Consider the following 20,063-nt stretch of genomic DNA (forward strand, 5'->3'; position numbering starts at 1 on the left):
CACAGTTGTTCTCAGATGCCGTCTACCTTGGGAATTTTCCCTTTGAAGCAATGAATTTCATCTAAGGTCATGTTCCTCAAAATTTCCTGTGTAAAAATGTAAACTCATATTCATTTTGCTTGGGTGAATTAGCAGCATCACCTTGTTGAAGGTATGTTGGGATGTTGCAACATTGATGTTGAGACTTTTGAACTAACAGGGACATTCCCATATACACGAAACCAGAACTATAAGCTTTAATAATAAACAGTTTCCCTTAGCAAATGGTAAATATTCTGAAAATGTTCTGCAATTAGTTTAAATACAATCTCTTTAAAAAAATTCTCCCCAAAGTCACCTAAATACTTTTAGAGATATCTTTTTCATTTTCACAATTCCATCTGCATACCTAAAGGTCCTATTTGAACATGCTCTCCACTTGGCCATTCTGGGATTTGAGTGGTTTTTGGTTTGTTTTTGTTTTATACTCAACCAAAATGTACTCCAGTTTTCAACGGCAGGAGATATAATTTATGTTAAATAAATATAAACATTTGTATCAAAGAACATTCAAGGTATTATTTGCATAGTAGTTCATTTTTCTAAATTCTTACACTTAAAATGATTTCTATTGCATATATACATGTTTAGGTAAGTGATCTTGTATATGGAAACCAAACCTCGTGACCTCAAAGGTTATCATTAAAATGCTTATTTCATCTATGTTCACAGGGGATATAGGAAGACCAAGGATTTCTGTAGTTACGCTTCAGAGGTTTGACTAAAGTTGGCAAGGAAGCTATGAAACATGTGAATTTAACCTTTGACCATTACCATGTAAATCATTTGGTTTCACTCTCTCTGGAATGAGTGAAGGTTTGTATTTTCTTCTTGTCAAAATGCCTGTGAACTGGGAGTGAAACAATGATGTTTGCAAATGTCAACTTTAATGCCTAGCTGCTGGATCCCAGGCAGCTGCTTTCATATAGTTAAAATTTTGAAACCTCAGGAAGTAATGTAAGTGTGAGCAGCACATGAAGGTGGCTTTAAAAAATTTGTTGACAGTGTGTCGTGATCAGAGAAAGAAAAATGTGAAAATCAATGCCATTCCTACCTCACTTACCACAAGAAAGCAGGTAAAATGAGGGAATTATGCCTTTTATTTTGTTGCAAAACCATTTCAAAACAGGCATATTTGTTGAAGTCTTTTTTTTGGCATTGTCTCATGTCTTTTTCTCATTCTGTGCTTACAGCATGACTGACTGAGATTTGAGATGCAGTTTCTTCCAGGAAGCATAGGGGCTTTGGGTATAATGGTGGTCTCATTGAGAACACATTCTACCCAGTAATTGCTATTGGTTTCACATGGTGAAGCTATGCTCTTGCTCTCTAAACCGCACATGACAGAGGAAGGGTTAAATTCTTACTGCAAGGCTGCCTACTCCTTCAAGAAAGAATTTTATTATGCTTTGCATAGATTTGACTTCAACAAAACTCTCATTAGGGGGATACATTTTATAACTGTGGGAGAAATGAAATGACTAGATTAAATTTTAATAGAGTAAAAATAAGTTTTTGAGTGTTTACTCTGTGCTAGAAACTGTTCTACGTACTTTCCATGTGTTACCTCATTTGATCCACATGCAAGCTCAGTGTAGTAGCTATCTTCGTTATTCCCCTGCTGCAGGTGACTCAACTGAGGTACTCTCCTGGAAAGTCTGAGTCTACACGGAGGGAATACAAATGAATTCAAAGATATTCTGGAAGTTTGCTGAGTTAAATATTACACTTAATCTTAATTCTTTCCCTCTGTTACAGTAGGGATTTCTTCTTCCTGAGCTCCAGATTCCCTGATGTTAATAAATAACCCTCTCCTTATCACTAGGACTTGGAGCATAAGAAAGATGTGAATGATAGTTTCAGCCTCCCACGGGGCAGGTGGCTAGATTGGTGGGCTAGATTCACTGGAGATTTTAGCAGGGAGGCTGTGGGACTGTAGGGTAACCCCCATAATATGCATCAGCTTCTCTTTGATAGGTGATATCTAGTGCAATTGCATCTTCAAGTTCAAAGCAGACTCCAACCTTAAGCCTTTTTTTGTAAAATCTGGAGCCCCAGTCTCCCTTGAGAGAAGTGATATTCTGGCTTTGGGTGGATGCAGACTGCGTGTGGAGAGTAAACACAGCAAGCAAAAAAAAGTAAGTGTGGCCTAGTAGAAACCAGCAGAGCAGCCTCGTAGCACAGTCAAGGATACCACATGAAGCCCACAACTGTAACAATGTACCCAGGATGGAGAGGAGAAAGGGTAAGAGCTGGTAAGGATTCCCAACCAGGGCAACAAAACCCAGACAGGGAATATATTTAGCCCCCAATTTTTCAGTGATGTACAAAAAGCAACTAAAAGCAAGATAGGGACCCTGGCCCAGCTGTCCCTATTGAGGAAGGATTTATCTTTCTGTCTGAAAAAGAATTTATGGTCAAAACTAAAATCACACCTGTTTGTTTTATTTAATGGAAGGATTCTACTTCTTAAAATAATCAGTTAATAATTTAAAAATAACACACAGTAAATTTTCTTAAAGAAACTTAAGAAACAACTTCTAAGCTGTGATTGAAAACCATAGCTAGTGGGGCGCCTGGGTGGCTCAGTCGGTTGATTGTCAGACTTCGGCTCAGATTATGACCTCACAGCTTGTGAGTTCAAGCCTGTGTTGGGCTCTGTGCTGACAGCTCAGAGCCTGGACCCTGCTTCAAATTCTGTGTGCTCCCTCTCTCTCTGCCCCCCCCACCCCGCCTGTGTCTCTCTCTCCCTCCCTCTCTCAAAAAATAAAAAACATTAAGAAAAAAAAAACCCGTAGCTAGCTATTTTAAATCATACCAGATTTATCTGAACCTGACCAATGAGGACTTTCCCCATTCTTGTGCCCTGATTACCTACTTTCCTGGAAGAAAGGAAAGAAGGTCCTGGAAAGATAATAAAACAGAGCCAGAGATTTACATTATTTTCTAATATTGAATGCAGAGAGCTATGAGTTGCTGTTTAGATGAGATTGTATTCCATTTGCACGAGTGGGGCAGAGAAACTTGCTGGGGGTGTGTTTGTTTAATGTAGCTGTTGGAGTCTTTGGCTTAAACTACTTAATTTCATAGCTGTCACTTTGTCTCATGGGAATGTTGTATTTCCAGTAATTTGCAAGAATATGTGAGCTTAAGCATTGCCAGATCGCGTTGGAGGTATGAAATTAACACGTATGATCAGAATATTTCACTTGAGGCTCTTAACCCATTAGGACCAGAATACTAAATAGCTTGTCTAAATATGCTCTGTTGGCTATCAGTTTATTTTACAAACTGCTTTAAAACTTCAGGCAGACATAGATCTATATTTATCTATATGTAGATATAGATGTTTTATATATATACATATATACATAAAATTCTTTTTTAAAGACACAACATGCTAAAGAATGAAAAAGCAGAAAAACACAAATGCAACTCTAAGGCTTTTGTTTACAGATATGCTTTTGCAGAAGTATTTATTTTCTCCCCTTCCTTCTATTTACATTCTGTGCTCTACTTAATTTCCCCAAATATTCATGAGTTTAGAACACTAGGTGCCTATTCTTCAGTTACTTGTGAAGTGCATTTGTTATGCATATTGTTATAGTGAACCATCATTCATAAGCTATTTATATTCATTTTAATAGGGGAAGAAGTATCCTGTCTCATTTCATATAAATTCCTCTTTACAATCTATCAAATACAGAGAGATGCTTGGAATTAAATAAATGTGCTACTAATATTAGTGAATGATGCTTGAAATATTTCAGAGATTTTTGGACACTTATAATTACATTCTCCTAATTGCTCTGGGAATTGGCAACAAGGATGAGTGATAGGTAGTGCTTCAGACAGTTGCGTCCATGGTCTCTTGTCTTACTCATAAAGAGGGACAAGACTCTTGTCCCACTCATAAAACTTCATAAGGAGGCACAGGTCAGTAAGCAGAGAAGAGAAGCATTAAAAATAAGGCAAATGCCTGAGAGAGAATGAAGGAAGCATTCATTTCTTCATTCATTTATTGTTTGTTAATGGTCACATACTCTGCTGGGGACATGAAGAAGACATGGTCCCACCTTCAAGATACTGAGAATCCAGTGGGAAGCAAGACGTGTGATAAAATGAGTACTTCTTACTGTTGCCCCTTAACCTGACCTCTTGCCACCAGGAACGTGTTCTTTGTTCTCTTAAGTTTCCCTTCTGTAAAGATGCACCTTGGCATGGTTTCCTTGGTTCTTGGCTAGACAACTTCCCCGCATCTCTTCTTTTTAGGACTTGTTTTCTTCTAGACATGAAGAGGGATCATCTGGCCAAGTGCTTGGCATCTACAGATGCTGAGTACTACCTCCTTTGTTTCTGTCCATTTGGGGTCACTGGAGAAGCGCAGCAGCACCTGTTCTGTGAGAGGGAAGGATGTCTTTTCTGAACACCAGAAACCCTCCTAGATCTGGTCCCATCAATTGATGGTGGTAGTGACAGCATTCTGATGTGACAAGTCTCCTGGGGTTACTTTTGGCAGCTCTCACTGGCCTTACAAATGGATTTTTGCATTCCTCTTGCAGGAAGCACTTTTATTTTTTATTTTGGTAAATCAGGCTGATGGTTGGTTGCCATGGAACTTAAGGACATAGTCTGCACAAAACCAGAGACAAGTTTGGGCTGGATAACCCCCCCTTCCTGCCCCACCTCCAGCACAGGCATCATGGTCCTAGCCAAGGAACTGGTTCCATCCTATTGTTTTTTTCCATTGTGTGTTTTAAGATACCTGTGTTTTCATTATGGAAGAAGTTTTTAGAGGTACATTTAAGTATCAGAGCTTCAGTTGATAAGCTCGTAAATAGTAACATGCTCTTTAGATCAGGGATTCTCACTTGCTAGGGGCTTGTGGGGGTTGTAAGGCAGGTTGTGTATAGCAGTAGAGCTTGTGATGTTTGTAGACAGCATAATTATGTCTTACATGTGAACAGATTTATAGCAACGCATACTGTATTTCTGACAAAATAGAACTATATGAGCACTAAACAGTTGGTGGGATATTTAATATTTTTAGTTTAAGTGGTAATGTTGACTTTGTTTTCAGGACAGGTGTCTGGAAGTCTTGTGAAGGTGTTAACTTTGAAGGAGAGAGAGGAAGAAAGATAGGGAGAGAAAATGGCAGTGGCAAGAAGGCCTTATTCATAGATTTGTTTTTAAGTTTACTTTTTCTAATGGTAACATAGAGATATTTTCCTTTGACTAGCACTGAGATAGAAAAGGAAAAACAGGTTTTCGAGTCAGACATCCCTTGGATTAAATCCAAACTCTGTCATTTACTGGTTGTGTGACCTTGGTTAAATAAACATATCTTGAGTGTTTACTTACCTGTAACATATGAGAAAAAATACACTTCTTGAAAGATGGCTGAGCTTTACGTTATGTCATGTATGTTCAGTATTTGGCCCAGTCTCACCACAGGCAGGTGACCAGTAAATGTTTGGTGGGCGAATGTGTCCCACCTTAATTGAGCTATGATGCTGTATAGGCTGTTTTTGTGAATAATATGTTACTATTTACTGAGCACCTTTTAGGTATATCAGACCCTGGGTGAAGCACTGGGATCACAGAAATATTGAGCCCCAGTCACTGCCCTTAAGGAAGTCAGTCTACTGGGGAAGTCGAGTCCCTACACCAGTGTTGTAGTGTAATGCAACAAGGATGACGTTGTGGGCACAGCAGGTGTCATGAGAGTATGAGGAGGCCCAGCCCAGAGAGCTTCCTGAAGGCAATGACCCTTAAGTTGACTCTAGAAAGACAAGTATAAGTCACTTTAATTTATTCAGTAGGAGGTGAGAAAGGAAAAAAGAGCTGGGTAAAGGCCAGTGTGGTCTCAACTCATATCCAATTTCTTAGTTTTGGGTGGAAATTACATCGATTGAAATATTTTCCATTTTCATGGAATTCCTGCATTTTCCTTAATCTCTCCTTACCAGCACAGGAAAATCTAAAGGGTGGGGGAAGATTGCAAGGCACAACACTGTAGGTACGACTCCCGTGCTCTGTATTCTAAGTGGCTTCATAGGGGAGATAGTAGCATCCTGGGAAGACTCGCTGCTTTTTTCTTTTTGTTTTTGTTTTTGTTTTTGCAGTGGCAAGGAGGAGGACAGGGCAGCTAGGAAATGATGACACCCGCTGCTTTATATATGTGTGTGGTGTGTGAATTACTATGTAGCTATGCGGCATTGATAATCAGTGTTCATTGTGCTCCTGCAGGTCAGTGGGAGAGTATTTGAGATAGCAAGATGGCTCCCATCATGGGATTATGAAGACTGCTTCAGGCCTTGTTCTGTATGCTAGTAATTCCCACCTCTTTGTAAACCACCCTCTTCTGACACCCCTTGGCAATTGTATCTTTCTGGGAAGCCCACTTGCATCAAAAATACTGTTATTTTCATGACCAGAATGCAAATCATTCCTATGCATTCGCGGGTAGGTGGAATCTCTGAGGCTTGCAATTACCAAAGTTATGAAAACGGCCTCTTTTTAAGATTTCCATAGAGTATGTGCTGCACAGGGAGAAGAAACTGCTTTGTGGAAATTGGACATTAAAATTGCCTTGAAAATACATTTATAATTGCATATAAAACAAAATGTGCATGTGAGCTGTGTGATTTTATTTTTAATTATCTGTATTTTAGTAAACATTCCACTAAGATTTCAAGAAATAAAATCCCAGGGCCTCATAAATGAATAAATAAAATATGAAGCATAATAAAATCAGATGATATAATGCACATGAAAAATGGGACAAGAGGAATATAAATAGAAAATATATATGGTCTTGTAAGACTAACATTGTGCTCCTTTATGAAATAAATATCTCTAGAATATTATAAACAAACAAGTTTTAAAATTTAGAAATGCAGTCTATTATTTTATCTTAGGTTTTATGTCTAAACATTAATGTATTTATATTTGTTTTTGTTTTTATTAATCCACTGAAACAGCCTTCAGCTAATTCCCACAACCTAAATGTAGTCCACAGATGCTATCTTTTTATAAGGAAACACATAAATTTATATTTCGTGATGTAGCTTTATTATTTTCAATGAGAAGAGTTTTATTGTATTAGATTTTTCCATTCCCATGTAACAAAACAGTCTCAAAATCGATAAAATAACAGCCCAAATAACAAATAACATGTAGAAAAGTAGGTCACTCTGCATTAATTCATAGAGAAAATAGGTCTGCTCAAACAGGTCTGAGAGGCGTAATTAGTGTTAGTCACTGCTTTAATGCTGAAGGAGCTTGTGACTGGTACCCGTCCTCCTTTCCTTTCGTCTCTCACTTCTCAGACTCTTGTGTCAGCAAACACTGAAAAAGTGGGTAAAAGACCAGTTTCAGTAGTTCTGAGATGGCCAAGCGAAGGTCTGGGGTTAATGTGACCGAGTTTCTGAGACCTACCAAGGACTGGAATTTCCCCAGAGCATTGTGGGGAAGCCAGATTCCTCCCCCAAAACAGCAGAACTTCTGCTTCCCTTTCTTCATCTGAGGACACTTAACTCAAAATATAAAAACAGGAGGGCCATCTGACCACAGCTCCCATGTTTGTTGCTGACATTTATATATCTATTATATATCAGTGTAACTGGCTTCCATTGTAATACTTCTCCACTAAGCTTGCCTTTGTCCCTGAGAGAATCATCCTGGCCATTTATGTTGTTGGTGGTGCAGTATTTTTATTTGTGGAGAATTTTGATGTGTAAATCAGCATTATCTAGGTCAGAGGTTGCAAACTTGTAGTTCCAAGATGTATTTTGTTTAAGTTGCATAGTATTTTCTTGAGTTATTTTTCAACCATGAAATGTCAGATTTCATGATAAAAATATCCAGATTTCTGGTACAAATCAGAAAGTCTGACAACAATGGGCTCCTATTCCTTCATGGCAACAGACGACTGGAGTTTAGTAGTGACAGTACTCATTAAATTCATACCTAAGTGTGTGGTTTCTGGTGTCCCTGATTTATAACAGCTTGCCTGTCACTCCTTTCTGTTGCTTGCCTTTTGTTTTTGGGCCAATGATTCTCAAAACTGGCTGCATATTAGAGTCACCTGGGGAAATTTTAGGTCTTGTCTATAGCCCTGAAGTGTGGGGTATTTTAACAGCTTCTCAGATGATTCTAATGTGTGGCCATATTAGAATAGAATAGAAAGTGGGCACTGATCATTTTCTCGTGAGGTTCCCAGTTCACTCATTGCTTGACCTTGTGATCTCCATTAAGGAAATTGCAAGTTTGTTGGTTCCTTTAAGGAGAATTGATCTAATTTTCTCTTTAAATTTTGTGGTGCTGTAGGGATTCATTGGGGCTGATGAGATTCACAGATTGGTGCTGCTGGTAGCAGATAGATCAAGGATCTTGTCTTTTAAGCAGTTGTGAATTCTGGAGATCACATTCATATCTAAAGATCAATTCTTTGGATTTTCCTCTCTTACAAAGCACACTTTGGAGAGCTGTGGTTTGCTTCCTGACATCCCTTTCTCCCTCCTTCCCCAGTCACCTGCCCAAGGCTGTGCCAGGTGGGGACATTTTGGCTGAGGAAGGAGGGATGCGTCTGCGGAGTATGTCATGAGATCAACTTTTTTAATGCCCGTAAAAAGACAGGATGTCAATTTAAAGCCTCCTTTGTCACAAGCATTTTCAATCTTGCAGTGATTTATGAAATACTGTAAATTGCAATCACGCCGGTCCATAACATCCTGGCAGCTACTTCAATAGCAAAACTTTCATTGAAAAATATGATCTATAGGTGGAATTAAAGTTTCAGAAAGGGAATGTTGTTTAATAGGCAGGTGCTATTATCATGCACTTACTGACAAGGGAGAGTTTTCTCAGTAAGAAATGTTCTTTCCCACCCACACGGCTCCCTGTGCAAAGTATGGTGAAGGTAATTCTGCGTTGCAGTTTTCTGTGCATCTTACGAGCAAGGAAGAGTTCAAGGAGGATATGTCAAAAAGAAAAGGCAAGAGAAGAATGGAAACTTTCATTTGCAGTGAGCCATTGTACATTCTCCTCACTGTTCTCTAGATTTTTGTCTGCAGAGAGTCCCTGAAATCCTGTGGGAGAAGACAGAAAGCTGTGTGGAACAGTCAGGATGGGCCAATTGGATGTGTAATGGACCGGGATATATAGGGTTAAAAAATGTGTGTGTGTGTGTGTGTGTGTGTGTGTGTGTGTGTGTGTAGTAGGAAGAGAAAGAAGAGAGGGAGAGAGAAAGGAAAAGACAGGGAAAGAGGAGTAGGGGAGATGGGAAGGGGACAGGAAATAATTTGGGACTGTGTTCCAACTGGTTCTTGTACAAAAACTGTCGTATTAAAATACAGTGACTTGTTCAAACCTTGTTGACAGAACCATACTTTTAGATTCTCAGAAGAAACTGAGAAAGACACAGAAGAAACATTTAGGATTCCTAAACTGCTTTTTGGACAAGGATTTGCTATCACCTTAGATTTAGGTATTGCCAGATTCTAGAGAACTTTACCTCAGCAGGAATCGGGTGGTGGGGGTGGGGGGCTAACACCTCAGCTCAAAATTTTAAAATAAGATGTTGCTGCTTGCAGGAAGGAAAGGGCTCACCAGCCAAGGACCGGGAGGTGCCTCATCCCAATTTTTTAACACATGGAGGTGATGAAGCAGCAGGTGGGTTCCAGAACCCAGAGGGGGATCTCGCAGGACCAGCTAAGAGGCTCTTTGGTTTCACACAGGATGGAAATCAAATGTAAGCCCGCAGGAAGTGAAAGCAGAGCTTATTGGATATATGTATATCCATCTCTATCTTTATCACTATCGCTATAGCTATATCTATCTATACGGAGAGACAGAGAGAGATACAGATGGAGCGTCCAGGAGACCTGGAAAGGAAAAGAGAGAGTCTTTTCTTTGCTTGGGACCTGGGGTTTTTATTAACGATTGTGGTCTGGTACACGTGTCCTCCTAGGCATCCAGACACTGGTTACAACAAGGACAGGGTCTAGATGTCCATCATAAGTCACTTACAGCCTGAAGCCAAGGGTCTTGGTGTCGATATGTCCAGTGCCAGTGATCTGGAATAGTCACATGATGACTCTGCCGTGTCATTCCTTAGATATTATCTGTTGTGCTGAAAGACTCCAAAGGTATCATTAACTCTTTGTCCCTTACAAGGAGGGCATACATGAAGGCATGTGTAGGGCAGGGGTGCAGGTCCTAGCAAGAATAAAAGCTGGAAGAGAAGCAAAGGGAAAAAACCTAGCTTTTTCTCTTATGGGGTGCCTTCAGTTTTCTTGTCTCAGTGACAGACATTCTCTTTTATTCAGTGTACACTTCAGGCTTTGCTTCGTGGTCAGTTGGGGAGAAGGGGCTTCATAATACGCACGTAGCTAAAGGAGGCAAAGAGACACTTAACAGGGAAGGGAAGATAAACTTATAAGTCAACTTATAAGTTGACTTCCAAAACCTTTTTGAAAAGGGCTATATTTGAAAAGAGTACTGGTAATATACATTTGAAAAGAGGTCAAATACACTTGTGAAGATACACTGAGGCACATTATTTGTCCTGGAGAACAAAAAAAGCTTATGACTTTGAAATTTTGTAATGGGGTCATGATTGCACTAGGGAGTAAAATCTTGAGGACAGTTTTGGCTGGGTGACTTTTTAACAGGGCAAGAAATTTCTAGATTGGGGTGGGGCTGATTTCTTCTCATATCCTCCTATCTTGATCACCTTATTATTCCTTTCAGATAGGCTGGCCCAGAGTAGGGTGCTCAAAGAACACCTGTTGATAAAAGGTGTTGTTTCCCTTATGGTCAGAAAGAAATTAGACTTAATCAGCATTTTGAAAGCACTTAATTATTTGGTGCAAACCACTGGGGAGATCAGTTTTCTTATCACCTCTGACAATGTTCAACTTCATAGGAGTCCTGTGCTTCCAGAGAAAATAGTGACAGTTAAGAAATCCCACCACACATTTGTGTTTCAGAAACAGGTAACTGTTCTCAAAGAAAAATTGGACCATATCGAGTTAAACAGTCCAGGAAGACTTTATTCAAGACTACTGCAACCAATTTCTGTACATTGATTTTATATCCTGCAACTTTGCTGAATTCATGTATCAGCTCTAGCAGTTTTCTGGTGGAGTCTTTTGGGTTTTCCATGTAGAGTATCGTGTCATCTGTGAAGAGTGAAAGTTTGACTTTTTCTTTGCCAGTTTGTATGCCTTTTATTTCTTTTTGTTGTCTGATTGCTGAGGCCAGGACTTCCAGTACTGTGTTGAACAGCAGTGGTGAAAGTGGACATCCCTGTTGAGTTCCTGATCTCAGGGGGAAAGCTCTGTTTTTCCCCATTAAGGATGATATTAGTGGTGGATCTTTCTTATATGGCATTTATGATGTTGAGTTATGTTCTTCCTATCCCTACCTCCTTGAGGGTTTTATCAAGAAAGGATACAGTATTTTGTCAAATGCTTTTTCTGAATCTATTGAGAGGATCTTATGGTTCTTATCCTTTCTTTTATTATAATGTAGTATATCACATTGATTGATTTGCAAATATTGAACCTCCACTGCAGTCCAGGAATAATCCCACTTGATTGTAATGAGTAATTTTTTTAATGTTCTGCTGGATTCGATTTCCTAATATCTTGTTGAGAATTTTTGCATTCATGCTTCTCAGGGATATTGGCCTATAATTCTCCTTTTTAGTACGGTCTTTTGTCTGGTTTTGGACTCAAAGTGATGCTGGCCTCGTAGAATGGGTTTGGAAGTTTTCCTTCCATTTCTATTTTTTGTAACAGTCAGAAGAATAGATAATAACTCTTCTTTAAATGTCTGCTTTATTTCCCCTGGGAAGTCATCTGGCATAGGACTCTTGTTTGTTGGGAGATTTTTGATAACTGAAAATTGGTTGCATTTCTTTTTTTTTTTAATTTTTAATGTTTATTTATTTTCAAGAGAGAGCCAGAGTGTAAGTGAGGGAGGGGCAGAGAGAGAGGGAGACACAGAATCCGAAGCAGGCTCCAGGCTCCCAGCTGTCAGCACAGAGCCTGACGTGGGGCTCGAACTCACGAACCACGAGATCATGACCTAAGCTGAAGTCAGACACTTAACCAACTGACTCACCCCGGTGCCCCTTGGTTGCATTTCTATACACCAATAATAAAGCAGCAGGAAGAGAAATCTAGGAATTGGTCCCATTTACCATTGTACTAAAACTCACAAGATACGTAGGAATAAACCTAACCAAAGAGGTGAAAGATCTATATGCTGAAAACTATAGAAACCTCATGAAAGAAATTGAAGAAGGAACACAGATATGGAAAAATATTCCATGCTCATGGATTGGAAGAACAAATATTGTTAAAATGTTAATACTACTGAAAGCAATCTATACACTTAATGCAATCTTTATCAAAATAACATCAACATTCTTCACAGAGCTAGAACAAACAATTCTAAAATTTATATGGAACCAGAAAAGGCTCAAAAATAGCCAAAGTAATGTTGAAAAAGAAAACCAAAGCTGGAGGCATCACAATTCTGGGCTTCAAGCTGTATTACAAAGCTGTAATCATTAAGACAGTATGATATTGGCACAAAAATAGACTCATAGATAATTGAGCAGAATAGAGAACCTAGAAATGGGCCTACAAATATATGGCCAATTAATATTTGACAAAGCAGAGAAGAGCATCCAATAGTAAAAAGACGGTCTCTTCAGCAAATGGTGCTGGAAATACTGGACAGTGGCAGGCAGAAGAATGAAACTGGCCCACTTTCTTACACCATACACGAAAATAAACATAAAATGGGTGAAAGACCTCAATGTAATACAGGAAGCCATCAAAATCCTAGAGGAGAAAACAGGCCAGTACCCTCTTTGACCTTGGCTGCAGCAACTGGTTAACAGACCTGTCTCTGGAGGCAAGGGGAACAAAAGCAAAAATGAATTATTGGGACCTCATCAAGATAAAAAGCTTCTGCACAGCAACAAAACTAAAAGGCAACCAAAGGAGTGGGAGAAGATATTTGCAAGTGACATATCAGATAAAGGGTTAGTACTGAAAATTTATAAAGAACTTACCAAACTCAACACCCAAAAAACAAATAATCCAGTGAAAAAATGGGCAGAAGACATAAATAGACACTTTTCTAAAGAATACATCCAGGTCACTAAGAGATGAAAAGATGCTCAACATCACCCATCATCAGGGAAATACAAATCAAAACCACAATGAGATACTACCTCACACCTGTCAGAATGGCTAAAATTAACAACTCAGGAAACAATAGATGTTGGTGAGGATGCAGAGAAAAGAGAACTCTTTTTCATTGCTGGTGGGAATGCAAACTGGTGCAGCCACTCTGGAAAACAGCATGGAGGTTCCTCAAAAAATTAAAAATACAATTAACCATATGACCCAACAATTGCATTAGTAGGTGTTTATCCAAAGGATACAAAAGTGCTGATTCAAAGGGGCACACGCGCCCTAATGTTTATAGCAGCACTGTTGACAATAACCAAACTATGGAAAGATCCCAAATGTCCACGAATGGATAAAGAACAATGAAATATTACTCAATGATCAAAAAGAATGAAATCTTGCCATTAGCAACAACGTGGATGGAGCTATAATATATTATGCTAAGTGAAATAAGTCAGTCAAAGAAAGACAGATACCATATGATTTCACTCATATGTGGAATTTAAGAAGCAAAACAGATGAACATAGGGGAAGGGAAGGAAAAATAAGATAAAAACAGAGAGGGAGACAAACCACAAGAGACTTTTAAATACAGAGAACTGAGGGCTGCTGGAGGGGAGGTGTGGGGGGGGGATGGACTAAATGGGTGATGAGCATGAAGGAGGGCACTTGTTGGGATGAGCACTGGGTGTTGTATGTAAGTGATGAATCACAGGGTTCTACTTCTGACACCAATACTACAGTATGTTAACTAACTTGAATTTAAAGTAAATAAATTATTACTCTTAAAAAAAGACTATTGCAACAGGGGTCAGGAATATTGCAATCAGTGAGAGAGATTGAACTGATCTCTGATACAACAGGGGCAGATGGGAATTATAGCCAATAGGCAGGCGAAAAGGTCAAGTGGATGGAAAACTACTGGGAGGAATTTGGTTCGCTATGGGGTGGGGAGATTCTTGCTAAACTGGTTTGGCAGTATTCTTGTGAAACTGGGTCAGGAGGCCAAGCAGGAGACCTACTTAAGAAGAGTGCTCAGAGAAGTCTAAAGATCAGTTGAGGAAGGAGTCCTTGACACCACAAAGGACCATCTTGCCCTTGTTTTTTCTGAGATATACCCACCCCATCCTTAATCATGACTCCTCGACGACTGGCAGATGACTCTCTTGTTGATCTGCCACAATGAAACCCCAGACTCCTTCCTTTGCTTTTGAGACATTCCTCATTAATAAATCTCCTTCTGAAGAAAATCATCCCCTTAGCTGGTTGGTTCAGATTGTCTTTCACATTTGGGATACTGCCTCATGGGTTGGAGTAGAACTCTTGCTTTGGAAACCTGTTTACTCCACTCAGGTAGCTCACCCTCTTGGAGCTCTTTGTGCTCAATTTCTATTGGCAATGAGGGACTGGTGGTGAGTCAGACTCTTGCCTTTGCAAACGTGAATCCTAAATAATGTCTTTTGCATATAAAATGGTCTTTGAGATTTTCAAAGTGCCCTGGAAAATCACAAAGAATTTGTTCTTTCACGTTCTAAAGGAGAGATGCTAGGAATAATTAGGTTTATTTGATTTGTTACTATGGATGAATTGCATGGGAAGAGAGGTCAAATCAGATGAGATACTTACTTTCTCTAGGTTAAATTTGTGAGGGTAAAATGTTAATAATACAAATAGTTCAGAAATTGTGTGCTGTTGGAGAAGTTCCCAGAGAATTGTCAGTGCCCTTGCTGTCTGTGGTGTTTCTATTTATCAGAGTCCTGGGATGTGTTGCTTGATAATAGATGATGACAACAGAGTGTTATCAATCATAATTTTAACTATTTTTTAATGGTAAATGATGAGGTTTTGGAGTGATGGTGGGGTCCGGAGCGACGGCCAAGAAAGAATTCTTAAAGACTTCTTTAGTGAATAAAAGTGCTTTTATTAAAGCACAGGGACAAGACCCATGGGCAAGAAGAGCTGCCTTGGGACCTACAGGAGAGACTGATTGTATACTTGGGGGTTGGGGGAGGGAAAGTCAAAGGCAAGTTTCCAAAGAGATTCTCCTATGCTAAAGAAGACTCACAGGATACTGGAGGCCTAGCTATTGTCAAGCTAAGGTTGTTTTTCAGGCTAGCAAAACATTAAGACAGTGAGTTCCTGGAGAAACATATTGCTCTGCCAGCCTCAGGTAGTTGTCAATGGGCTGCAGGTTAGAAGGAAATTTAATTTTATCTGCCATTTCCTTCTGCCTCTGTTTTCCACATCAGTAACTTGTTTGCAACTTACACTTTGGGTGATAAGAGTATGTATTCCTCTGATGAGATATAATATTTCATCCTCCCAACACCACTAGATCACTTTAACTATAAGTTTTCATACATATATACGAACTCTAAGTAAAGTTCAAATGACAACTACATATCAAGCACTGTGCTAGGCACTAACGAACAATGGGATGGACAAGTTTATATTCTGTTGGTGAACACAGACAAGACACAAGTGATCAAAGAATAAATGAGAGTTAAAGATAATGATTTTTTATGATGAAAACACAGGGTGATGTGATGAAGAATAGGAGGAATGGTCAAGGAAATCATGGAAGACTTCCTTGGGAGGTGGCCGAGGTTGAGACGGGAAGATTATTGTCCAGCCAGCCACACAGACGGCTGGGAGAAGAGCATTTCCATCTTTCTCTGATCTCTGCCAGGCCCACATGCTGTGTTAAACAATGCTTTCCATTTGCTCAGTAAAAATTTTTTTGCTTAATGTGGCAAGGAGGTCACTTTCAAGAATGCATTTACTTTCTCACCAGCTTTGTCTACTGATCAAGAGCTAGTTGTATTTTCGCCACCGAAATTTGTTTATACTGGTTGTGTTATTTCAATTATGCAAACTGATGAAATGTGATTTTGCAAAGAGAGTCACTTTTATGGAAATTAACTTCAATGGTGTGGAAAAACTTTTAAAAATGCAACTTGCTAAGTTTTGCTATCAAGTCAGGTGGAGGCAAGACAGCCATCAGAGTTGGAGAAAAATTATAAAAATATGGAAGTATTTTGGACTTAGATTGCTTCACAACATTCTTTATGTTTTCTCACCAATTAAAGAAATTGAAACTGAAAATACTTGACAATGTGGTACATAAAGACAGATGATGCAGAGCTATAAAAAGTGGACCCACAACCAAAATGAATTAATCTTGGCTCTTTATCAAATGACTGGTAGAGGAGTGTACGTTTATGTTTTAGGTTAAAACAAAATGTTTATTTCTTATGTTTTACCACTTTAACTTATTTTTTCTTATACTGACCAACCCACTGACCTGATTAGGAAAATAAAAAACCAAAATATTATTTTCCTCATAAGAATGAGATCATGCTAGGGGCACCTGGGTGGCTCAGTCGGTTGAGTGTCTAACTTCAGCTCAGGTCATGATCCCGTGGCTTGTGAGTTCGAGCTCTGCCTTGGGCTCTGTGCTGACAGCTCAGAGCCTGGAGCCTGCTTCAGAATCTGTGTCTTCCTCTCTCTCTGCCTCTCCCCCACTTGACTCTGTCTCTGTCTCTCTCTGTCAAAAATAAATAAACATGTAAAAAGTTTAAAATAAAAAGAATGAGAGCGTGCTAGTCATTTTGTTTTGTAACTTTTTTTTCCTATTTAATATACTATTACCGATATATAATTTTAGGTGCTATCAGATTTCATTAGGTGAATGGATCGTAATTTCTTTTAGCGATTTGTAATGGTCAGATATTTAAGGGATTTGAACCACTTACTACAATGATTGGCCTCATACACACATATTTGCACAAATATTTAACAATTTTCTTAGAATAGTTTCCTAAGAGGTAAATTTCTGGCTGAAAGCCTGACACATTTTTAAGAACTTTGATGTAGGCGATTACCCTCCAGTAAGGTGGACAGTCACATGTCTTTTTGGAGTGAAATATTTCTGAAATTCCCTGAATGTTTCTGAGGCAATTTGCTAATCAAACAGTAGAGTCTGCTGTTTAGAGCATGTGTGTATATATGGACACTGAATTCAGGCTCCTTGAAGGACAGAATGAAGAAAACATAACAGTGAAACATAGAACAATAAAACATAGCAAAGCAGCCAGTACATACCCAGCAAAGTCACCGTCTGGGGAAAAGCCTGCTTTTGTCGGTTAAAGCCTTTCTTTTGAGTGACAAATAACATGTAATAGAATCTGGACGATTTTTGTCATCGTGGTCCTCCCATCCTCTTCTCTGAAGGTACTTATTGGCTACCCGCACCTTTTAATTTAAAGGCTGCCCATCAGAGAATAGACGCAACCTTGCTTGAAGGAGTAATCTTCTTTGTCAGCACACTTTTTTCCATGATGGCTTTCTTTTCCGTGATGTCTGTATACAGTTTGTTACTTCTTTTTCTTCAGTCTACCGTGTGGTCACTTTAAATGGCATTCTTTAAAACGTCCCTTAGAGACAACCCTAGAGGAAAATAATTGCATTAGTTACAAACAACCAGACGCAGCACAGGCCCCGAATGATACACCAGTCAGATTTCACACCTTTTCCTCACATAGCTGTCCCTGGGTGTCTTTCGAGCTTGATAATTAGGTTTCCAGGGTTTTTCTTCCTCATTAATGGCCCTGGTACTGTCAAAACCCCCATTGAGAGTGAGATTTATTTAAGGTAGACATTAAATTCCAACACAGAAGAGCCAGGAATTCCCGCCATATCATCCAGTGATAACGGTATCTCTTGCCACTCTGTGCCCTGTAATGGTTTAATAAGGGCCTCTTTCTTGTTCCAAATTCAAATAGCAACTTCCAGATTTAAAATTCTCCATGTCAATTATAATTAATTTCTTCTTTACTTACTCTGTAGCTTTGGAAATAAGTGCTGGCTCATCTTCTGGAGCAGATCTCTTAAGCATCATGGAGAAGGAAGCATCAAAAGCTCTCTTCTTTCTAGTGTGGGAAAGCTGACCCAGAAATGGAGCTTTGAGAATAATGTGATGTAGGTGGGTAGAGAGGCGGGCATGATGTTCTGTGGAAACACAGAGAAAGAAATGACCTAATTCCTTCTCAGATAATCAGAGCAGGCTCTACTGAGGAGGTAACTTGGTGACCGGGGCCTTGAAAATGGGTAAGGTATAGCTAGGCAGAGAAGATGGGCAGAAGGGACATTACAGAAGGAGGAGGACGGGGTATATTTGCGGAAGTCCAATAGAGAATAGGGGTATTTAAGCAGACAAAGCAGGGCTGTTTTTAAAGTGACCTGAGAGCACCAGGCAGGATTCTGTCTGCAAGCCTTTTGCCCTTACTGCCTCTATCACCTGCTGTTACCTTCATTAAATAGTCATTTGAAAAATGGCAAAGTCTTTCTTGTTTTCAAAAATCTATTAAAAAGAGAACAATGCTGGGAGAAAGGAAGAATAGTGGAGTCTCATGCAGGGACCCAGATTCTGCTCTAGTTGCTTTACAGGTACTATCCCATTCAGTTCTCAGCCAACCCCATGGGGCTCATCTTGCTTACCACCATGGGTTTCTGGATAAGGAAGCAGAGGAGTGCTTTGTGAGTGGTCGTCAAAGGCCATGTCCCTGGCAGCTCTCCTAGGCTTTCCAGTGACTGAGCAAGGCATCGGCAGGGAGGGGGGCACCTTGATGGGGGCGGTGTGGTCAGGCACCAGGGCTTCGGGGACGCATATGATGGCAGTGATGGTGTCCTCCTTTGCAGAGTAGATGCCTGGATATGGGATATGGAGGCAAACAGAGGAGAGGTAGAGGGAAACCGAAAGAACTTGTTACCTTTTTCCCAAGTACACTTAGAAATTGGGGTGCCTGGGTGGCTCAGTCAGCTGAATGTCTTGACTTTGGCTCAGGTCATGATCTCGCAGTTTGTGAGTTCGAGCCCCGCGTTTGGCTCTGTGCTGAGAGCTCAGAGCCTGTAGCCTTCTTCGGATTCTGTATCTCCCTCTCTCTCTGCCCCTCCCCTGCTCATGCTGTGTCTCTCCCTCTCTCTCAAAAATAAATAAACATAAAAAAATTAAAAGAAGAAATTTATCTCTCATTCATTTAATAAATACTTATTGAACATCTACTATCAGGCAGGTAATGAGCCAGGCACTAGGGTGACAAAGACATGCTGAGGCAGGACTGTTGCACCTGTGGATTCATATTCTCGTGAAGCTGAACATAGATGCATTAGAATTTACTATAGAAATGCGCAAATGGAGGTGCAAAGTGTTGAGGTGATTGATCTGCTTGAAAGAGTCAGGGGAATCCATTGAGATGGATCTTCAAGGATCACCAGGAAATTTGCTGTATGGAGAATGATGTGGTCTTTGTGCCTGAAAGCGGGTGAGGAGGCATAGGAGGAAATAAAGCTGGGGACCAAGATGGGGGCCAGATCGTGAACTCCTTAGGAGTCCTTATGAGGAGCGAACTTATTCCTGGCAGGTCTCTAAGGAGGGAGCGATGTGATAGTAACCCTGTGATTTGGAGATGATTTGGAGGACGGAGCTGAGAGCAGACGAGATTAGAGGCAAGGATGTTACAGTGGTCATGGAGAAATGATGAGGATCAGCAGCAGTTGGAAAAGAGAAAAGGGTATGGAATTCCTTTATTTATTTATTTAGGAATTCCTTTATCTTTTAGAAAATTATAAAAGCAATTCATGCTCACTGTACAAAATTCAAACAAATACATACATGTTAAATAAAAAATGGAAGTCCATTTCTCCCATAAAAATAACCCCAAATAACTGGTATGAATCCTTTCCAGATAGTGTGCTTTTCCTGTGTGTGCACGCATGTGCACACAAACACACACACACACATACACACAT

The 20,063-nt window shown here is 39.7% G+C and overlaps 2 long non-coding RNA genes across 3 annotated transcripts in view; one reads left to right on the plus strand and one right to left on the minus strand.

Annotated features, from left to right (window-relative positions):
• Positions 1 to 20,063, plus strand: part of LOC109503563 — a 538,043-nt gene that overhangs the window by 66,099 nt on the left and 451,881 nt on the right. The window lies entirely within an intron of this gene.
• Positions 7,205 to 18,235, minus strand: LOC111562269. 2 transcript variants are annotated; one of them, XR_002745353.2, is made up of 3 exons: positions 18,095 to 18,235; positions 17,358 to 17,702; positions 7,205 to 7,389 (listed from the first exon to the last, which is right to left on the minus strand). It is a non-coding gene; the product is annotated as an uncharacterized LOC111562269 (long non-coding RNA). The 2 variants fall into 2 exon arrangements; XR_006585237.1 differs by lacking the exon at positions 7,205 to 7,389 and adding an exon at positions 16,752 to 16,800 and having other exon boundaries at positions 17,508 to 17,702.

Source organism: Felis catus, chromosome C2, assembly GCF_018350175.1.
Source record: "Felis catus isolate Fca126 chromosome C2, F.catus_Fca126_mat1.0, whole genome shotgun sequence".
In the NCBI taxonomy this organism is placed as follows: domain Eukaryota; kingdom Metazoa; phylum Chordata; class Mammalia; order Carnivora; family Felidae; genus Felis; species Felis catus.